At 42.9% G+C, this 19,420-nt stretch overlaps 1 long non-coding RNA gene across 1 annotated transcript; it reads right to left on the reverse strand.

Annotated features, from left to right (window-relative positions):
- Positions 1 to 14,621: 14,621 nt before the first annotated feature.
- LOC128112482 (uncharacterized) lies at positions 14,622 to 18,215 on the reverse strand. The gene is made up of 3 exons (XR_008218995.1): positions 18,075 to 18,215; positions 16,957 to 17,050; positions 14,622 to 16,277 (listed from the first exon to the last, which is right to left on the reverse strand). It is a non-coding gene; the product is annotated as an uncharacterized LOC128112482 (long non-coding RNA).
- Between the last annotated feature and the right edge of the window lie 1,205 nt (positions 18,216 to 19,420).

A 19,420-nucleotide genomic window follows, 5' to 3' on the forward strand; every position in this document is an offset into this window, starting at 1 on the left:
GCTTCCATGGTTACACTGCCTTCTGTTTTCTATGGTCAGATTCCCCTCTGCCTCCTGTTGTGAGAACACCTGTGATTTTATTTAGAGAAAGCCTAGATAAATCAGGATGATTTTTATGTCCTAAGATCCTTAATCACATCTATGAGATCTCTTTTGCTATATTAAAAAAATCTCTATAGGGTTTGTATTCAGCCTACTGAACCCACTAGGATTTATGCGGCTGATGAGTATAGAGTCTGCTGTGACCAGTTGAAGACTGTGCTATTTCTTTATATTTTAACTCTAGTTTCATTCTGACCAGTTTTGAAATATGAGAATGCTATCCTTGCCATTAGCTCTCTTCATGAGGGTGCTGAGTAGATACAAATTTGTAGGGGTGATCGACGTGTGACACTATTCCTGGGGAGGCATGCACAAACAGCTACTCACCCCAGGTAGAGAACCAATGACAGACCAAAGTATGGATACCACCAAAGTCCAAATTAGTAAACCAATGAGTTTTTATTGAGTTTATTTACAAGAGTATGGGCAACGGGTTACATACAGAAATGACTCAAAGACAGCTACGTCACCAAAGCCCACCCCAGCCTAGGTGATAGTTCTCAAAATCTGGAAACCTGGAGTCCACTGAACCATCTGAACGCAGCTAAAAGGTTGGAGAATGTCCTTCCCAGGTGGCTCAGTTGGTTTGAGCCTCTTCCAGGCAGCTTGACTGGTCTCTCTGCTTCTCCAGGCAGCTCAGCTTGTCTAAGAACATCTCTCAGCTGTCCTGACTGCTTAAATATGCTCTGGGAAGGAGGGGATTAGAAAATCTGGTTTGTTTCAGGGACTTCCTGAAGCCCACTGAATTGTTTAGTTCCTGAGCTCCAGGGGCTTCCCTGAAGGATGAGATGTCACACCTTCCCTTAGAAGAGCTGGTTGTTTTATCTCCTTGCAAACACCCTGTGTCTGAATGAGCTTCCCTGTTAGAAACAGCCTGCTGTTGCACCACCCTTTTTAACAGCCGTCTTAAAATACCTGGTCACCTCCCCTTTAACACCATGTGCCTTAAGGAGCTTGTCTCCAAGATGCTAGGCTTTAATCTACACAACAATGGTGTATGGGAATTTTGGAGTGGACTTTTATTGAGAGAACTGCCTTGTGTCACCCACACTCTTGTAAGGAAGCCCAATAAACTCATCGGCTTACTAAGATAGCCTTGGGTGGAATCACCTCCTTGATCTGCTACCAGTACCCTATGTGGATCTGAAATAGATATATCTAGGGAGCTAAAAACCAAAAAAAAGTGTGGAAATGATATGGTTCTGCTATAAAGAGAAAGTCAACTGCAAATCAAGACGAGGGAAAGATTTTTTTTTTTCAACTAGAAGAGTCCAGGGATGGCTCAATCATACGGATGTGAAATATCAGAGGCAGCTATGAGAGAGTTGTAGGTGAAGGAGTGGCAGTTTCCTGACTGGTGAGTAGGTAAAAAGTGACTCGAGGGTGGGTTCTCGGGTGTCACTGACCTGAACTTCAGGTAGGGAGCTAGCCTGGAACACCTACCAAAAGGGCTACTTTCTGTAATCAAAGTTGAGCAGGACCTAGGCTAGTCTGGAAGTTGGTCTTCAGATACGCCTCACCATACCTAACTCAGAGCAGAATGTAGCTGGAGAATTTCTCTCCAGCTCCCGCCAAGTCCTGCCAGTCCTGGAGCCCATTTATAAAATAAACACTCAGACGCTTATATTATTTAAAAACTGTATGGCCATGGCAGGCTTCTTTTTAACTGTTCTTATATCTTAAATTAACCCATTTCTATAAATCTATACCTTGCCACATGGCTCATGGCTTACCGGCATCTTTACATGCTGCTTGTCATGGTGGCGGCTGGCAGTGTCTCCTTCCGCCTTCCTGTACAACACCTATCTTCCACTCAGGTCTCTGGATCTTCTCTGTGACCCCGGCAATGTTGCCTAGAGACTAGTCCATGGACGGGTTGGTGAAATGTAGGGCCTGGACCTCTTACCATATAATTAGAATCTTCGGGAGAAGGGCCACAGTAGCTGTACTGTTGAGGAAAAGCAGCAACATCACATCAATGTGTAGAGTTGTATGCAAATGACTTTGAGTCACCTATGAGTGCAGCCTAAGGGGGCAGTTAAGCTTCATCTTCATTGGTCAACTGCGGTTGATTGGCAGGAGCTGCCTGGATTGTGACATTGACACAAATGATGGGGACTTGCGAAGCTTCAGTGAGAAGAAAACCACGATGAATCGGTGACGTCTGCCAGGGCCAAAGTTAGAGATAGTGAATGGTGTTGAATGACAGCTTCCTTTCTCTCATTTTCTCCTAGAAAGACCTAACTATACTTTCTCACTTTATGCTGAAATACAGTATATGTACAAAAGACTAGATAGAAATATACATACATATATGTGTGTGCATATATATATATATATATACATATATATATACTCGAAAGAATCTAAATAAAACACATGCTTTAAAAATTGTCTTTATATAGCAGGCTCTAAAATCCTGGGTAGCACGTTGCATTGTCTGACAACTTTCTTAATGTCTAATTTAAATAAATCCCTTTTGGCATAATGCAAGCCCAGGCCCTTTCACTCTCTCCCCAGAGGAGAACACAGCAGCTGCCCCTCCTCTCTCCCTCCATATGCCTCCCTATTTTTAAGAATTCAGTTCTCCAGAAACACATTAATGAGACGCTTCTATTTTAACGAGTTAGTTGTTTGGTGGATTGGCACTCTTCCTCTCCCAAGCTCCAAACTCTTTGTTACAGAGACAAATTGGAACAGGACACGGAGAGCAGAAGGAATTCAGACGCATCCAAGCTTCTCTTTTCACAGATGGGGCAAGAGGCCCAGGGGATGGAGGCCTGGCTTGCCCATACAGCAGAAGCAGAACTAAGTCCCAACCATCACATCTCTTCATACAGTGTCTTCTACTGTGCCATGATGGTGGAAGTCTGAGTGTGGTTGGGAGTGAGAGAATAAGCCCAAGACTAAACACATATCAGATTCATATACACCAGCAGGATTCTATCTTAAGCTCCTGGTCCTTTGTGCCAGGATTTGAAGTCATGCTTGGGACAGGCCAGAAAACTGGGGTATCTTCCCAGGAGCAAACTTTATCAAGAATGGGTGGGAATGGGTGGATAAAGGCTCAATTTATCACCCCTTCTTCTTCATCTTCCTCTTTTTTTTTTTTTTTTTTTTTTTTGGTTTTTCAAGACAGGGTTTCTCTGTGTAGTTTTGGTGCCTATCCTGGATCTTGCTCTGTAGACCACGCTGGCCTCAAACTCACAGAGATCTGCCTGGCTCTGCCTCCCAAATGCTGGGATTAAAGGTGAGCGCCACCACCACCCAGCTTATCACCCCTTCTTTGATAAAACCACTTGAGCTGAGATCTTTGCTTCTGGTATTGTTTTTCTGAAAAAAGAACTCACATAGCCCAGGCTAGCCTCAATCTCACAATGTAGCCAATGACAGCCTGGAACTCCTGTTCCTTCCTGCCTCCCAGGTGCTGATATAGGCGAGTGCCACCATGCCTGGCTTACATTGTTTTGTTAAGAGTTCTAAAAATCAAATTCAGGGCCCTGAGCCTGCTAATTTCATGCTTTATCACTGACCTACCCTCGTAAGTCCAAGAATGCATCATCTTTGATCCAATGATTCTGTTTGTGGGAACTCATCATGTAGAAATTCTTACACAATTGTACGAAGATGTGTGTTTAGGACTGTACATTGCAGGATAGATTGTAGTTGTAGAAAAACTGAAAATATGCCAGTACAATCACAGGCTCCAGGGCTGCTGTAGCCTTCCCTGTAGATTGGATAGGGTCCTTATCACCATGCACGCAGCACAGAACAGTTTAGATACAGCTGTGGAAAGCAGGACCAAGACATTTTAAGTGAAAAGAAACCACTTGTGGGGAATATATGAGCGCACCAAGAGTGGAACTATTTATGTTAGGGGCTGAACTACTTCGGTGTCTTTTGGATTACATAAGAAGTCTGACGATCTTGTGGGAGCGTCTGCTCCTGGGTAAGGCTGAGACATCCTTGGAAGGGGCAAATGGCGGCGGGGTGGGAGTGGGGGGGGAGTACTATTTGCTGCAGGGAGATGGGGGAGGGGTAGAGTTCTCACATGGTGAGGTGAGCACCAACTTTCCTCCGTAAGAGGCATCCACTGAAAGAGGTCGTGGCCTATGGCTTCCCTTCAGCCACGGCTTCTGTAGTGTTGCATCACTCAAACCAGTCCCAGGAGATAGTTCTAAGGCTGTAAGGTACTGTCAGTAAGTACTTCGGTGCTCTGAACCCAGGGCCTCTTGGAACCTCGGCAACACAGGGCTGGTAGAAATGACAAAAGACTTGTGTCATCCTCACTGGGACCTGTGCCTTGTGCTGCAGATCCTGAGGAGACGCAGAAGTCATTCAAGAGGAAGCAGAGAGATAGCTAAGCAGGGGCCACAGTGACTTGACATGCCTGGTTGTATCCCTGGCTGCCATAAGCTCCAGCAGTTCCCATTCAACAGGCACAGAGAACTTGCAAGCTGTCTAGGGCACATAACAAGCTGGACAGAACTTGGCGCGAGGTCTAGCTTGGCACTGAGCTACAGTGAGGGAAACAGTAGCATTTAAACGGGCCCCCAGTCCAACGGCTGATGTCATTACAGGGGAAGAAATTCAAGAGACCAGAAAAGCATCAGGAGAAAAGTCACATGACCAGGGAACAGAAACTGGGTAGATGTAGCAGCCAGTCAAAGATTGCGCCAAAAACTAAAAAAAAGGAAAAGAAAGGATTCCCACCTGCACCTCAAGGGGGGGTGGGGGAGGGGCAGCCAAGATTGTGATTTCAGACTTTGGCCTCCAGAGCTGTGAGAGACTCAGTATTTGTCATTTCAAGCACATTGCTTATGACACTTCTCTACAAAGATCCGATATTTAATAATACTAGTATGTAATAACGGCACTAGTGATGCAAAATGTAATAATAATGTTTGTTAAGAAGGTAAGAAGGTAACTTGGTATTATTTGGGGGACAAACAGTGGTGAAATGAAGGTGAATTGTGCTCAGTGCTCAGTGAGCGCGTGCTGCTCTCCCAGAGGACCTGAGTTCGGATCCCAGCATCCACATCTAGTGGCTCACACCTGCCTGTAAGTCCTCTATAGGGAATCTGATGCCCTTCTCTGCCATCCACAAGCACTCACAAATGTGGCACACACACACACACACACACACACACACACACACACACACACACACGCAAATTAGCTTCTTACCTAAGATGAATTTTAAATTAAATAAATTTAGAGGATAAGTAGAATCCTTGTCAGGCTAGGAGTGTATTACTCTCAGGTCAGCAGATGGAGAAGAGCTTTGGTTCTGGTCATCACTTACCTTCCGTGTGACCTTGGGGACATTGTTTAGCTTCTGTTCTGTCTTTAAACTCACTCTCCTCCTGGCTCTGCCTTTAAAACTATGGGGTTACAGGTGAGCACCCCCGTGTCCAGCTAGTGTTCAGCACTCTTTAGACCATCATGCATTGCTGCTGCTTCTCAGCAGTCAGTTATGTAAGATAAGGAGCCGCCTCACGCTATTTTTGAGCTTTTTTGTAGCTTGATGTTGTTTATTGTACTCCTCCACTGGAATGCGATTTCCCGTTGTCCATTTTGTAGATAAAGCTCCGTTTTGAATAAAGCTCCTTTACGATAGTCTACCTGATGAGTTGTCTCTTAGAAGCACCAAGTGTCTAAGAGGTGCCTTGTCTTAGTTCTATTGCCGTGAAGAGATATCATGGCCACGGAAACTCTTATAAAGGAAAGTGTCTAATTGGGACTTGCTCATCGTTCCAGAGGTTTAGTCCATGATCAGCATGGTGGGAAACAGGGCAGCATGCAGGCAGATATGGTGCTGGAGAAGGAGCTGGGAGTTCTACATCCAGATCTGCAGGCAGCAGGAAGAGAGTGATTCTGGGCTTGGCATGGGCTTCTGAAACCCCAAAGCCCACCCCTAGCGACACACTTCCTCCAACAAATCCACACCTACTCCAATGAGGCCACGTCTCCTAATCCCTATTAAGTAACACCGCTCCCTCATGATCAAACATTCAAACGTATGAGGCTATGGGGGGCCATTCCTATTCAAACCACCTCAGGGTCTCACATTTGTCTCACCAGTCTACAAATTACCATCACACTTCCCAACATCTGCCTTTACCCTATACCTAAATGTGATCCTCTGCCTAAATTCTAAAGCATACACAGAGATTCCGGGAAAGATTCAGAGTGAAGATACTCCGCGTTGTCTCGTTGACCAAATACAAGTATTTGGATGATCCCCCTTCCTCTTCTTAGTTAAAAGTTCACTAATTTCCACGCCAGGTGCCTTGGTAACTGCCACCCAGTCTAGTGAAAGTCGGCACCTCGCCTTGCTTCCTCCAAATGCTGCAGCCACACTTTGGGATCTCCCTTCTCTCCACTTTCTCTCAAGCACTGGCATCTGGGTCTTTCCCGGAAAGGACATCTTGGTGACTGAGCTGAGGACACAGACTCACATCCTGGCCTTCCCCTCCTTCTTTCAGGGGCTCAGGTTACATTCTTTGAATGGGAGGAAATAGACCTAAGTGTCAATTACTTGAGATGTGACATGTAACCATCTTTGTTCATGATCCTCATAGTCTAAAATTGATTTTACTTTTGAAAACTTTTTAAATATCTCTCTCTCTCTCTCTCTCTCTCTCTCTCTCTCTCTCTCTCTCTCTCTCTCTCTCTCTTTCATGTGTATACATAAATAAAGGTCTGCAAAAACCAAAAGATAATGTCAGATTCCCCTGGATTTGGAGTTACAGGCAATTTGTAAGCCACCTAAAGTGGGTGTTGGGATTTAAACTTGAGTTCTCTGGAAGAGAAGCATGCACACTTAACCAGTGAGTCGTTTCTTAAGTCTTAAAATTGATAAACAAACAAACAACAACAAAAATACAATAACTTGAGTTTTAATAGAAGAGTTCTTTTGTCAGATCCACTGAGCCCAACAATATATTATTTATTTTGCTTAAGGCCAAAGATTTGCATTTATAATCCTAAATCGCCCTTCAAATAGAGATTCGGATCAATTCAATCCCATAAGATTTTTTTTTTTCCAGTGTAAAATTTTTGTTGGGGAAAGTGCAATTGCTCAGAGAAGCCAGGCAACATCAAAGCCCCACCTTCTGCCAGCCGTCACATCAATTAGGACGGAAACCCCTTAAGAAGGGAGTGATAGAGCCCAGCTGTAATCAAGCTTGCAATCATGCTGGGGAGGCGGGCCAAAGGAAGGACAGAGAGAGAGTAATGGGATGAGGCCAGGACCCGGGAACACGGTGGAAACACAGCGGTAAGGAACGGCAGCAGGGATGTCTCCAAGCCATATTGGAGGCCTGGCTTCATTATCCTAAAAACTTTCCTTTGAATAATTCACAGAGCACTCAGCAGAGTGTCGTTTTTTGTTTTTAATGCCTGCTTAATAAATATTGATTGTAATGTCAGAAAATGTAATTAAAAATTAAAGCACCCTTATGCTTAAGATGTTGAGCCTCCCCTTGCTGATATCAGGTGGCAAATGGTTGGACGTGTGAACTTCAGTATTGCAGAGTGAATCTTTCAACATCACCAGAACAGATAGTGACTTGTAAGGTAGAGAGCCACGAAGTGAGCAAACTATTCAACTTCCCTCCAGAGTGCACACGTACACACACACACACACACACACACACACACACACACACACACACACTTTTCATAAGAATCCAAATATAGACTTATTCATTTTAACCACTTCCCATTAGCAGCTTCTTTTGCTGACTAATTCATGTGTAGCTATTTCTGTTTACATTCTCAAATTGACTGTAGAGTCAATTCCAGGAAACTCAATTTTTTTTTTATTACTTATTTTGTGAAAATTTTTTGGAAAAGTGTTTTCAGTATGCATGTTTGCAAACTCTGTGCTCAGTGATAACCTAGCTGAAGACTCACAAGTCAATCTCTTTAAATGTAGCCCTTAAATGTCTAATATTAAAAATGCTGGAGTCGGGACCGGCAAGATGGTTCAGTGGTAAAGCACTGGCTACACAATCCTGATGATTTTGATCTCCAGCACCCACCTAAAGGTGAAAGGTGAAAATGGAGCCCACGAAGTTGTCCTCTGACCTCCACGCACTCACACTGTGGCACACGTAATGCATATACACAATAATAAATACATTTAAATTATATAGTCTGCCTTCTGTTCCTACGTGTTCAGCTGCTACAGGTACAATGAACTGCAGACTGAAAATATTAGAGACAAGCACAGTGAGCACTCTTGAACCAGAATCTGAAAAGATCAGGAGTTCAAGGTCATTCTCAGCTACATGGTGAGTTCAAAGCCGGACTCAAAACAAACAAACAAGCAAAAAGAAAGGAAATATTTGAAAAGAATACATCTTTATTGACCCTGTAAATATGTTTGGCTTCACTCCTGATGCTGTTATTCACATGAGATTTGCATGGTCTAAGGCAGCGTTTCTCAACCTTCCTAATGCTGCGACCCTTAAAAATAGTTCCTCAAACTGTGGTGACCCCAACCATAAAATTATTTTCATTGCTACTTAGTTGTGGGTTGTTTTTGGTCTTTTGGGGGGGCCTGCCACCCAGCTCCCAAATAAATAGCACAAGGAGGTTTATTCTTAATTATGAATGCCCAGCCTTAGCTTGGCTTGTTTCTAGCCAGCTTTCCTTAACTTAATTATCCTCTATACCTTTTGCCTCTGGGCTTTTCCTGTTCTCCTACTTCTGTAAATATTACTCTTACTCTGTGGCTGGCTGTGTAGCTGAGTGGCTGTACCCTGGAGTCCTCCTCCTTCTCTGTCTGCTAGATCTATCCCCCTTTCCAGATTTCTCCCTCTATATATCCTCTCTGCCTGCCAGCCCCGCCTATCCTTTCTCCTGCCTTGCTATTGGCCGTTCAGCTCTTTATTACACCACCAGGTGTTTTAGACAGACACAATAACACAGCTTCACAGAGTTAAAGAAATGCAACATAAACAAAAGTAATACACCTTAAAATATTGTACTACACTACTTCATAACTGCAGTTTTGCTAGTTATGAAATGTAAATATCTATGTTTTAAATATCAGTAGTAAGTATCTGATATGCAGGATATCTGATATGTGACACCCCCCCCACAAAGTATTTGCTACCCATAGGTTGATAACCACTGGTATAAAGTGTTCTGAGTAATTTAGAGATGACTTAAAGCAGAGGGTGAGTGTTCTGTGCCAACAATGATCCTTTTTACATACACACTTAAGCCTGTGTCGATCTCAGTATCTTCAGTGGCCCTGTGACACATTCCCCACAGACACCAGGGGTAGGCAGCAGAGGGACAGATATGGTGGTTCAAGAGAGACCGTCAGGGCCTGGAGTGATGGCTCAGCAATTGAGACCACTTGCTACTCTTCCAAAGGACCCAGGTTGGGTTCCCAGCACCCACATGACAGCTCACAACCGTCTGTAACTCCATTTGCAGAGAGCTGATGCCCTCTTCCAGCCTCTGCTGGCACCAGGTGCACAGACATGCAGGTTGGCAAAACACGAAAACACAAAAAGAAATTTTTTAAAAAAATTTAAAGAGAGACAGTATTGAAAAATTAAAGAAAACCAGAAATCACTCACAAGAAACACAGATAATTATTAGTCAAATTCTAGTGTACTCTCTTCAATTTTACATGTGTACATTTAATAAAATTTGGGGATCATATTGCATGCACAATTTTGTTCTATATATATTTTTCACTGTTATGTAACAATCATTAAGTATATTACTAGATTTTTAGTAAAAATTGTGTACTTGATATATTTGATAATATAGAAAATCTACTAATATAGGTAATAATAACATGTCCATATCAGAAATATAAATATAACTGTGGATAACAACTGTATCATAGAACATTGAACTTGCTCCTGTTTTTGAGACTAAGTCTCACTATGTAACTCTGGCTTGCCTGAAACTGTCTATAAGACCAGATTAGCCTTGAACTCAGAAATCTACCTTTCTCTGCCTCCCAAGTGCTGATATTAAAGGCATGCACCATCATGCTTGGCTAAACTTGCTTCTAGTTATTTGCTGCAACATACAAGACAAAGCTTTTTAAAGAATAATATGTATTTTCTTTTTAGTTATGTGTTTGTGTGTGTATTTGGGTGTATGCACTGGAGTGCAGCAAAGCCGGAAAGTTGTCAGTATCCCCGGAGCTGGGGATGCAGATGTTTGTGAACCCTTAGCAAGGATGCTGGGGACTAAACGCTCATCCTCTGGAAGAGCAGACATCACTCTTGGCAGCTGAGCTGTCTTTCTAGCTAGAGTCTTTAGATAAAGATCTTTGGCAGCATCTTTGAATGCACACAATAAATAGATTTTTAAAGATTTCTTTTATTTTTAAAATAAAGAGGTTATTTAAAGTATACAAAAGGATGTTTGTAGGTTTCATACAAATACTGTACCATTTTATATACAGACTTGAGCCTCTGGGGATTTTGGTATTGGGGCAGGTCCTGGAACCAAAGCTCCATGGGTACTAAGGGGAAACTGCACAGAATAGATTTGTTTTTAAAAGGAAAACAAAAATCACTCGCAATAAATATAGATGTTTGTGCTGGCTAGTTTTATGTCAACTTGACACCAGCTTAGAGGTACTGGACAGGAGGGAGCCTGAACTGAAAAAAATGCCTCAGTAAGATCAGGCTATAGGCAGGCCTGCAGGGTATTTTCTTAATTAGTGATTGATGTGGGAGGGCCCAGCCTGTTGTGGGTGGTGCTATTCCTGGGTTGGTGCTCCTGGGGTCTATAAGAAAGCAGGCTGAGCAAGCTATGAGGAGCAAGCCAGCAAGCCATGAGCACCCCTCCATTGCCTCTGTATCAGCTCCTGCCTCCAGGTTCCTGTCCTGTTTGAGCTCCTGTCTTGACTTCCTTCGATGATAAACAGTGATATGGAAGTATAAGTCAAATAAATCACCTCTAGGCTATTCATAATACCTAATACAATGTAGACACTTCCAGAAAATGTGGAATTTCCATACCCATCTTGAACTCTCTCTGTTTCTACCCAGATTTACATTCTAATCTTCAAAGACAAAAGGAGGCAGCTCAGAGTCCCTCCAGACTGGCCCTTCTCTACTATCTGTTCCCTCCAAGTGTACTGGAACTACCTTATTGCAGCTTGGGAGATGAATACTGTCTTAGCCTACTTGATACTGCCGTGATAAAGGCCGTGACCAAATTCAGCTTGGGAAAGAAAGGGTTTATTCAGCTTACAGCTTGTAGTACATCATGAAGGGAAGTCAGGGCAGGAACTCAAGGCAGGAACTGATACAGAGGCCACAGAAGAGCACTGCTTACTGGCTTGTTTCCCATGGCTTGCTCAGTTAGCTTTCCTATACAACCCAGTACCAACAACCCAGGAATGGCACTGCCCAGGGTGAGCTGGGCTTCCCCCACATCAATCACCAATCAAGAAAGTGCCCCTACAAACTTGCCTACTGTCTGACGGAGATAATTCTTCAGCTGAAATTCCCTCTTCCCAGATATGTTTAGGTTTGTATCAAGCTGACAAAAATTTAACCAGAGCAAATATTGACCAACAACTGTTAAAGACAGTTATTAAACAACTAAATGTTGCAAACTCACCACTAAATAAATTATCACAAGCAAAGATGGTAAACATGCAAAACTTACCATTTTGTCGTCTTTGTAACCTTGCTACATTTCCGTATTCTTACAGCCATTAAATCTGCATAGGAGCTAAATATAATGGCACGTTACAGCATCCCTTCTCAGCTCCCCATGCAATGATCCCACCATGATGGTAGCTGGAAATCAGCTCCTAAACATAGTTACACCAAAGAATTGGCCTATGCTTCAAAACGGGGCTTTACTAACCATTTTGTTGTTTAAATTTATAAAAAAATGATAGAATACTGGGGTAAAACTCAGTGATAGATCATTGGCGTAGCATGTGTATGAAGCCCTCATTCAATCCCCGGTACCACAAATAGAAAAACAAAACAAAACAGACTTTTGTCCAGTCACTGTAGCGCACACCTATAATCTCAGGACTTGGAAGGTGGAGACAGGAGGATCTGGAGTTCAAGGCCAGACTCGGCAACATAACAAGTTTGAAGCAAGCCTGGGCTACGTGAGACCCTGACTCAGAAAATAAAAATTAAACAAGAAAATGACAAAAACATTAATAAGGAGAATTTTTAAGTTGTGTGTGTTGTTAGGGATCAAACCCAGGGCCTCCCACATGCTGGGCAAGAACTCTACCAGGGAGCTGTGTTTACAGCTTGACTAGGGCACAATGTCTGGAGCTATTACATTCTAGGTTACAACATCAGTGAGAGAAGAGTGTTCCAGCATGGAAAACGACCGCCCAGTTCGTCAAGGATGATGATGGAGTGATGCTTCAGGGTTCATCTTCACGTCATCACACCAGTCAAAGTGAAGCAGCCATCGGCACTCACATCACCGCCCACTCGCCCGTCCACGTCTGCAACCGCGTTGCTGAATTGGACAGCGATCAAACACTTACCCATAGTCTGATTCTAGGGGATATTAGTCACGACAGGATGACTAAAACTGAGGGTAGATTGTGAAGAAATTGCAACTCGTGTGAATTTAGCAGTGTACGTTTTTAGAAACTAAAATCACGTAAAAAGAAAATACTAGCCGAAAATTCGATATTGACGCTCAAGTCGGGCAGACCCGGAGGAAGTGATCACGGGAGAGTGGAAGGTGAGGTTTACAGACTGAGTCCACTTTAGACTGACTCTGATTCTTGACTCATTAGTAACCAGCTGCCACGCTTTGCCCACCATGATGAACAGAGAGTCTCACAAACTATGAATAATAATCATAAAATTGATAATAATAATAATAATAAAATAATAATAATAATAAATCCTTCCTCTCTTGTACTGTTTCTTGGCAGGTAACTGACCACAGTGACAAGAAAAGTAATGGATACAATATGAGCAGTGGTTCTCAACCTTCCTAATGCCATGGCCCTTTAATACAGTTCCTCATCTTGTGGTGACCCCCAACCATAAAATTATCTTGTTACTACTTCATAACTGTAATTTTGCTACTGCTATGAATTGTAATATAAATATCTGATATGCAACCCCCCAAGGGGGTCACAACCCAGAGGTTGAGAACCACTGCAATACGGATTATACAACAGAGTATTATATTATTCTTTATAAACTGTGCTAAATACCCATTATATAAGAAAAACTTGTAACAGGCACCTATGATTTGTGAGGGAGTTGTTGAGCGTTTCCCAGCATACCACTGTCCCTATCCTACACTGCCTGTCCCCATGACATGCATTACTATCTAGGTTTCCTCCTCATTTCGGACCACATCTGGTACTCTAAGCCCTGCCTAAGGCCTGCACTTCAATGTCAAGGTCAGTACATTTGACAGAAGGCCACGAGCAAGCCTTGGCTCTGCACAGCATCCTTCCCCAGTTGGACTGGGCCCCAGTGTCCCTCAGGTCTCTCTGGCTATTCTCCCATCACTGCAGAAAGAGCGTTTCTAAGATTCAGCCACCTCTCCTACCAGACTCAAAGCCTTGATGCAATTTGAAGAGTTATACACTTTTTGGTTTGGGGATTTTTTTCCCCCGCTCTGGAAGCAGTTGCCAACTGTATATTTTGTAGCTCTGGGAAATCTTAGCTGATATTTTAACTTGTTGAGAAGGCTGCACTCTAAGCAATCAAGGATGGATTTGCTTGTGGGAGTGAGCAGGGTCGGCTCAGCCCACACGAACAAATGCATGCTGCTTCTCACTGAGCCGGCAAGACTTTGTCAATTCATTCCTACAGTGGTCTCAACAGGCCTTTGTCAGACATAACTTCCCTGCCAGTCACAGTGAAGACCTCCAAAGAAACCAGGAGAGCAGGTGGGGATAATGAGCCGTTATTCACTGGCCTGTTCTTGGGCATTAAACTTAGTAAAACCACCGTCTTGGACAGCTCCAAGCTCTGTTTTCTTCTTTCTACATGGATTCATTTCCAGGATCCTGTGTCCCTGTGGTAAGCTTCAGAGAAATGACTATGTTGGTGTTTTCAGAATTAATTTATGAGCCCCTGAAAGCCTCAAAATAGTCTCCTTTGCTCAGTCGGGTAATACAGGAACTGGCTGAGGTTTTGCACCAGGCAGATGCTGTCTGGAACAAGAACAAAATGCGTATGTGGAAAAACCAACATCAGGTCTGAGCACTCAGAACAGCTTATTATTTTCACTGCCTGAAAGCATGGAAGGAGGAGGCAGAATTCATCCAGCTTCGGGGTAGGTGAAATTAGTGCATGAACTTAGAATCATTTTTTAAACAGTGTGTATGATCCACCCTAGAAAGCAACCCAGGGACATAATTAAGCATCTTAAATAAATTTACATTTCTTAGCAATACCTTCTATTAGTCCATTGTCTGTTCTTACAATGAAACTCTTGAAGCTGGATAACTTTAGAAAGAAAGGAGGTTTTATTTGTTTGTTTTTTTTTAAGCTCACAGTTCGGGGGCTGAAGGGCACAGAGCGAGCATCGGCTCAGTGTCACTACAGTGGTGAGATCACATGCTCACAAAGAAGGTAGGGACCAGCTTTGCTCTTGCTATAAGTACCCTCTCACGAGTGTCTCTGGGTCCCATGCGAATTACCTTAGTCCTGTCTGAGGGCAGAGAGGCCACCAAGCATTCCCCCACCTCTATGTACTTCCCACACACAGGCTCTTGGGAACACACAGGAACCATATTTGAGTCCTATCATATTGGCAGATTCTGTCTCCTTTCTTCAGTTCAAAGTTTCACAGAGAACTTAGAAGATCAGGAGAAGGGTAACATGGGGCCAGTTTTTCTCTGAACTTAGTAACAGTTAACGTGAAGAAACCTCAGAATACACAGCAAGCTTTAAGATCAATGCCTAGGAGAACAATTTTTTTTTCTTAAAAAGGAAAACCCTAAAATTTTCATTGAGAAAATTAGCCTGCTTGTAAATATTACCTACTGAAGCCTTCCTTATGTAACTTCTCATTAGCCATGCAAAGATCCACACATTCATATTCAGACGCCAAAGAAAGAAAACAGCATAAGGCTGACACAAGGCGCATACTCAGTGCAAGCATTTGCAGAGAGCCTGTTCCCAGCAAACACAATGTCCTGTGAGCCCTTCTAAAGCCCTAAAAAAAACCCAGGCATTCTTGAGGCCAGCAAGCCACAGGGTGACCAGCACCTGCCCAGCTCTGCAGACTAAGAAACCAGAGATGCTTCCGCACCAGCCCTGAGGTCTCCCCACTTGCCCTCAAGCTCAGCTCCACTCAGCATCCATAAGGCCAACCCCAGGGTCAACTTGTCGGCCACTGCCCACACACTGGAGCTTCGGAATGGAGATTTCTTTCACTTTTGTTGGTGGTAAACCAGTAGGTGAAAGACCTGCTGAGTAAGAGCTAAAAATCTAGAATTTCTCTTAGTCTTAGTTTGTTTCTTTCTGCTTTGAGATGGAATCTTGCTATGATGGACAGGGTGACTTCAAACTCATAATCATCCTACCTCAGCCTTCCGAGTGCTAAGATTTAAGATTATAGGTGCACACTGCCCCACCTTACCCAGATGCTTATCCCATTTCTTATCATAGCCTAGAATTACGTAAGGGCATATAAGGTATGTATATGTGTACTCACACACATCCCCCTCCCCCGACACACACACACAATATGGGCCTGGAGCAGGGAGACTGGGTTTTCTGCCTCTTTGCCAATTTTAAACTATCTAATTTAGAACACACCCATACATATGAGATGTGGGTTTCTTCTTTTACAAAATGAGAGGGAAGGATTAGATGAACCCTGGAGACTGCCCCAGCTGTAACAGCTCTGACCCATGCATGTCAGAGAATTGTTTTAGGGGGATTAAAACCAGTCCTACTCCCACATACAGGGGCTCCACCAAAGGGAGCTGATGAGGATGTTTGTTCTGGGCCTGATCCACCCCATTGTTGAACTGTCATTTTTCCCACGGGGAATAGCACATAGTCATCACCCAGGAGTGTCCCTTGGCATTTTCAAAAGACTTCTTCCTCTGCAGAGTGGAACTCCGTCCCTTGATGCCCATGCTGTGTATCTAAGATCAGATGAAGCAGATGCAGCAGCGACCAGATGGTTGCTGGAGAAAAGGCTGTGTCGATGTCCTGGGGGAATTCAGAAAAACTGATTTAAGAGAACCAGGCCTGCGGCACACAGAATTTTCTGGGTGGAATTCCCCAATTCATGGAAGCCCATGAACTGCCTAGAGGTTTTTCTGTGTTCTTATAGACACCAATGTGAAAACCACACAGGAAGTTCAGGCAAATACAAATATTTCCTTTCCCAAATACAGAGCCATCTTCCGCCGCCCTCATCGTGTCCTGCTGCACCAAGAGCTGACTCGGAACAGCAACCATTCTGTGGTATTTCCCATTATGTGGCTCCGGCATCAAGGCAGGGTGTGGCTGAGTGATCCTTCCATTACACAGGGCATCCTTGGCTGTCACTTAGTGAAAGCTGGATAGACTGTACAGAGAGCTCACTATGTACCTCTTGTCCTCCAGGGGGCGCTAGACTAGGCTTAGCTAGGACTGTTGACTGGAGCACCCACAGAGGAGTGGTCCAGAATAGGTATCTTTGAGCAGCTGCTGGTACTCTTTAGCCCTTCTGCAGGGGATGATCCTGGGTGAAGGCCCTCTCTAGATGCAGACCCCTCAACCTTGAACTTCTAAGAGTCAAGAACTGTCAGGAATAAATTGTTTGCTCTTTATAAAATACCCATTATCTAGGTTGTTTGATAATAGCAAAGTAGAAGAGATCCAGACTTGAACAAGAAACACTTACATCTCATGATTCCAGAGGCTAACATGTCCAGGACCAAGGTGCCAGGAGATCCAGTTTCTGGTGAAAGTTTACTTCCTGATTTGTATCCACGTGGCTTATAGAGAAGAGAGAGTGAACATCTGTCCACTGTGCATTCTCTTGAGGCACTAATTTTATCACAGAGGCTCCATCCTCATGAACTAATTGTTCCCAAAGGCCCCACCTCCCAGTACCTTCACACTGAGCCAGGCTTCAACTGTAAATTTGGGAATGGGGAAACCACAAACTCATGTACTTGGATTTGTAGCTTATGTGTATATTTGATTTGTGTCTTGCTTCTTTTTCCTTTGTATTTGTTTGTTTATTTGAGCATTTTATATGAGTACTTACATCATGCCCCTCCCTCTTGCTTCTTAAATAAATAACTCAGAGTCATTTTCTCCAGTTATCAAGCCTCCCTCATGAACATCAGTGCTTAGTGCCTGCCTTCTCTTCCATCACATCCAGGGCCACAAACTATCCATCAGTGTATGTGTTCAGTTTGCTTGGCTTTTAGTAAATCTTGATCTTAGCATTCTCATACACCAAACTGTGCCTCTGTGTTGTGGAATACTATTTTAAGGTGTGTCATTTTTGTTTAGTTGCATTTGTTTAACTCTGTAAAGTTGTGTTACTGTGCCTGTCTAAAACATCCGATGGTCTAAGAATTGAAAGGTCAATAGCAAGGCAGGAGAAAGGATAGGCAGGGCCAGGTAGAGAGAATATATAGAAGGAGAAATCTGGGGGAAAAGAAAGGGGGGTAGCTAAAGAAGGAGGAGGACATCAGGGGCCAGCCACTCAGCTACACAGCCAGCCATGGGGTAAGAGTAAAATTTACAGAAGTAAGAGAACGGGAAAAGCCCAGAGGCAAAAGATAGATGGGATCATTTAAAGTTAAGAAAAGCTGGCTAGAACTAAGCCAAGCTAAAGTGGGGCATTCATAATTAAGAATAAGCCTCCTGTGTGATTTATTTGGGAGCTGGACTGCAGGCCCCCTAAAAGAGAAAAGAGTGATAAAAAGAACACCACCCCCTCCCTGGATTTATTATTTGGTTAAGAAAGATTCTAATGAGTGGAATCCCTAGGGTAGCACTCCTCACCTTGAATTATTTCTTCCTTTAACATATGAGTCACTTTTACCTCTAGGATCTCATCATCTCTCACGTAATTGGTTCTTAACATGACCCTTTTTCTTTTCTTCTGTATGTAAGTGGTTATTAAAGTCATGGATCCTGGTAAGATGAGCTAGAAGTGCATAAAGTTCTGGAAAAAGAAATAAAAATATTAGTTTTAAAAGACAAATCATTATTCCTAATGAACCCAAAGAAGTAGACATACATAAAATTTGTGAATAAAAGTAAGTAAATAGCTGTATACTATTTGTATTAGTATTGTATGAGTAAACTCAGGCACTTTCCCACTCAACTATAGAGTGGCTTGGGCAAACTTAGTGAATATCTAAAAGTTCAATAAAATATTGAAGAATGAGATTCATCCTCACATTTCAGGACTATATGTAGAAAGCAAACATAATATTTTAATGTTCAGTCAAAAATAGAAAATTGCCTAATGCAGTTTCAGAAAAATACAGTGATTTTTAAAGGAGGGAAATACAGTCAACGTGGTAATTCTCTTCAGTTATAAAGGAGAACTTTAGCATTATTCCAGTTAAAGTTCTCATCACTTACTCTATAAAACGTAACACAAGACTGGCATCCCTTCACAAAGATGAAAGAGTACTCAGAAGCAGAGCAGTGAGAGACAGTTCTACCTGGGAATCAACTTTACTCTAGGAGCAAAATAACACGCTGGGATTTGATCAAAAACACAAGCATAGAATAACAAAGCAGAACAGACACGTAACAGGTTCTTAACATGTGTGCAAAGACAGAATCTCTAAGAAACCAAGGAAAAGAAGTGGCTAGGTAGTTTCATCATCATTCCTAGGGTAAGAGCCCTGTGACTGGATAGGAAGAAAAGTTAATTTGAACCCACCCTTCTCATGAGGGATGTTACTGAATTAAATACATTTTAATTTATAAAGATGAATAAAACAGAATACAGAAATATGAGTAAAGCACATGATAAGTATATATTTTTTGAGCAATGGAAGTTCCTACCAAGGAAAGCACGTTTCTAGACAAACTGTTGTGCTTTTGTGCCCTCTGGAGAAGAGACTTGGTTACATATTTTAGGAGACTTACATTTCTTCTACTATTAGAGATATTCTTAATGCTCTGTGTAGGTAACAGGTCTTTATGAGGGTGCAGTAGTTAACCTTGATCATCACCACCAAAGGATTTAGAGTAATCTAGGAGACAAAATTCTGGGTGTATCTGTTTGGGGTGTTTCCAGAGAAGTTTAACTGAGGAAAGAAGACCTACTATAGCTGGAAGTTTTCCTGTGTCCAGCCCAAGCCCTGGGGTTGGGATGAATCTCTCCCACC

Source organism: Peromyscus californicus, unplaced genomic scaffold (genome assembly GCF_007827085.1).
Source record: "Peromyscus californicus insignis strain IS unplaced genomic scaffold, ASM782708v3 Scaffold_17__1_contigs__length_78620276, whole genome shotgun sequence".
In the NCBI taxonomy this organism is placed as follows: Eukaryota; Metazoa; Chordata; class Mammalia; order Rodentia; family Cricetidae; genus Peromyscus; species Peromyscus californicus.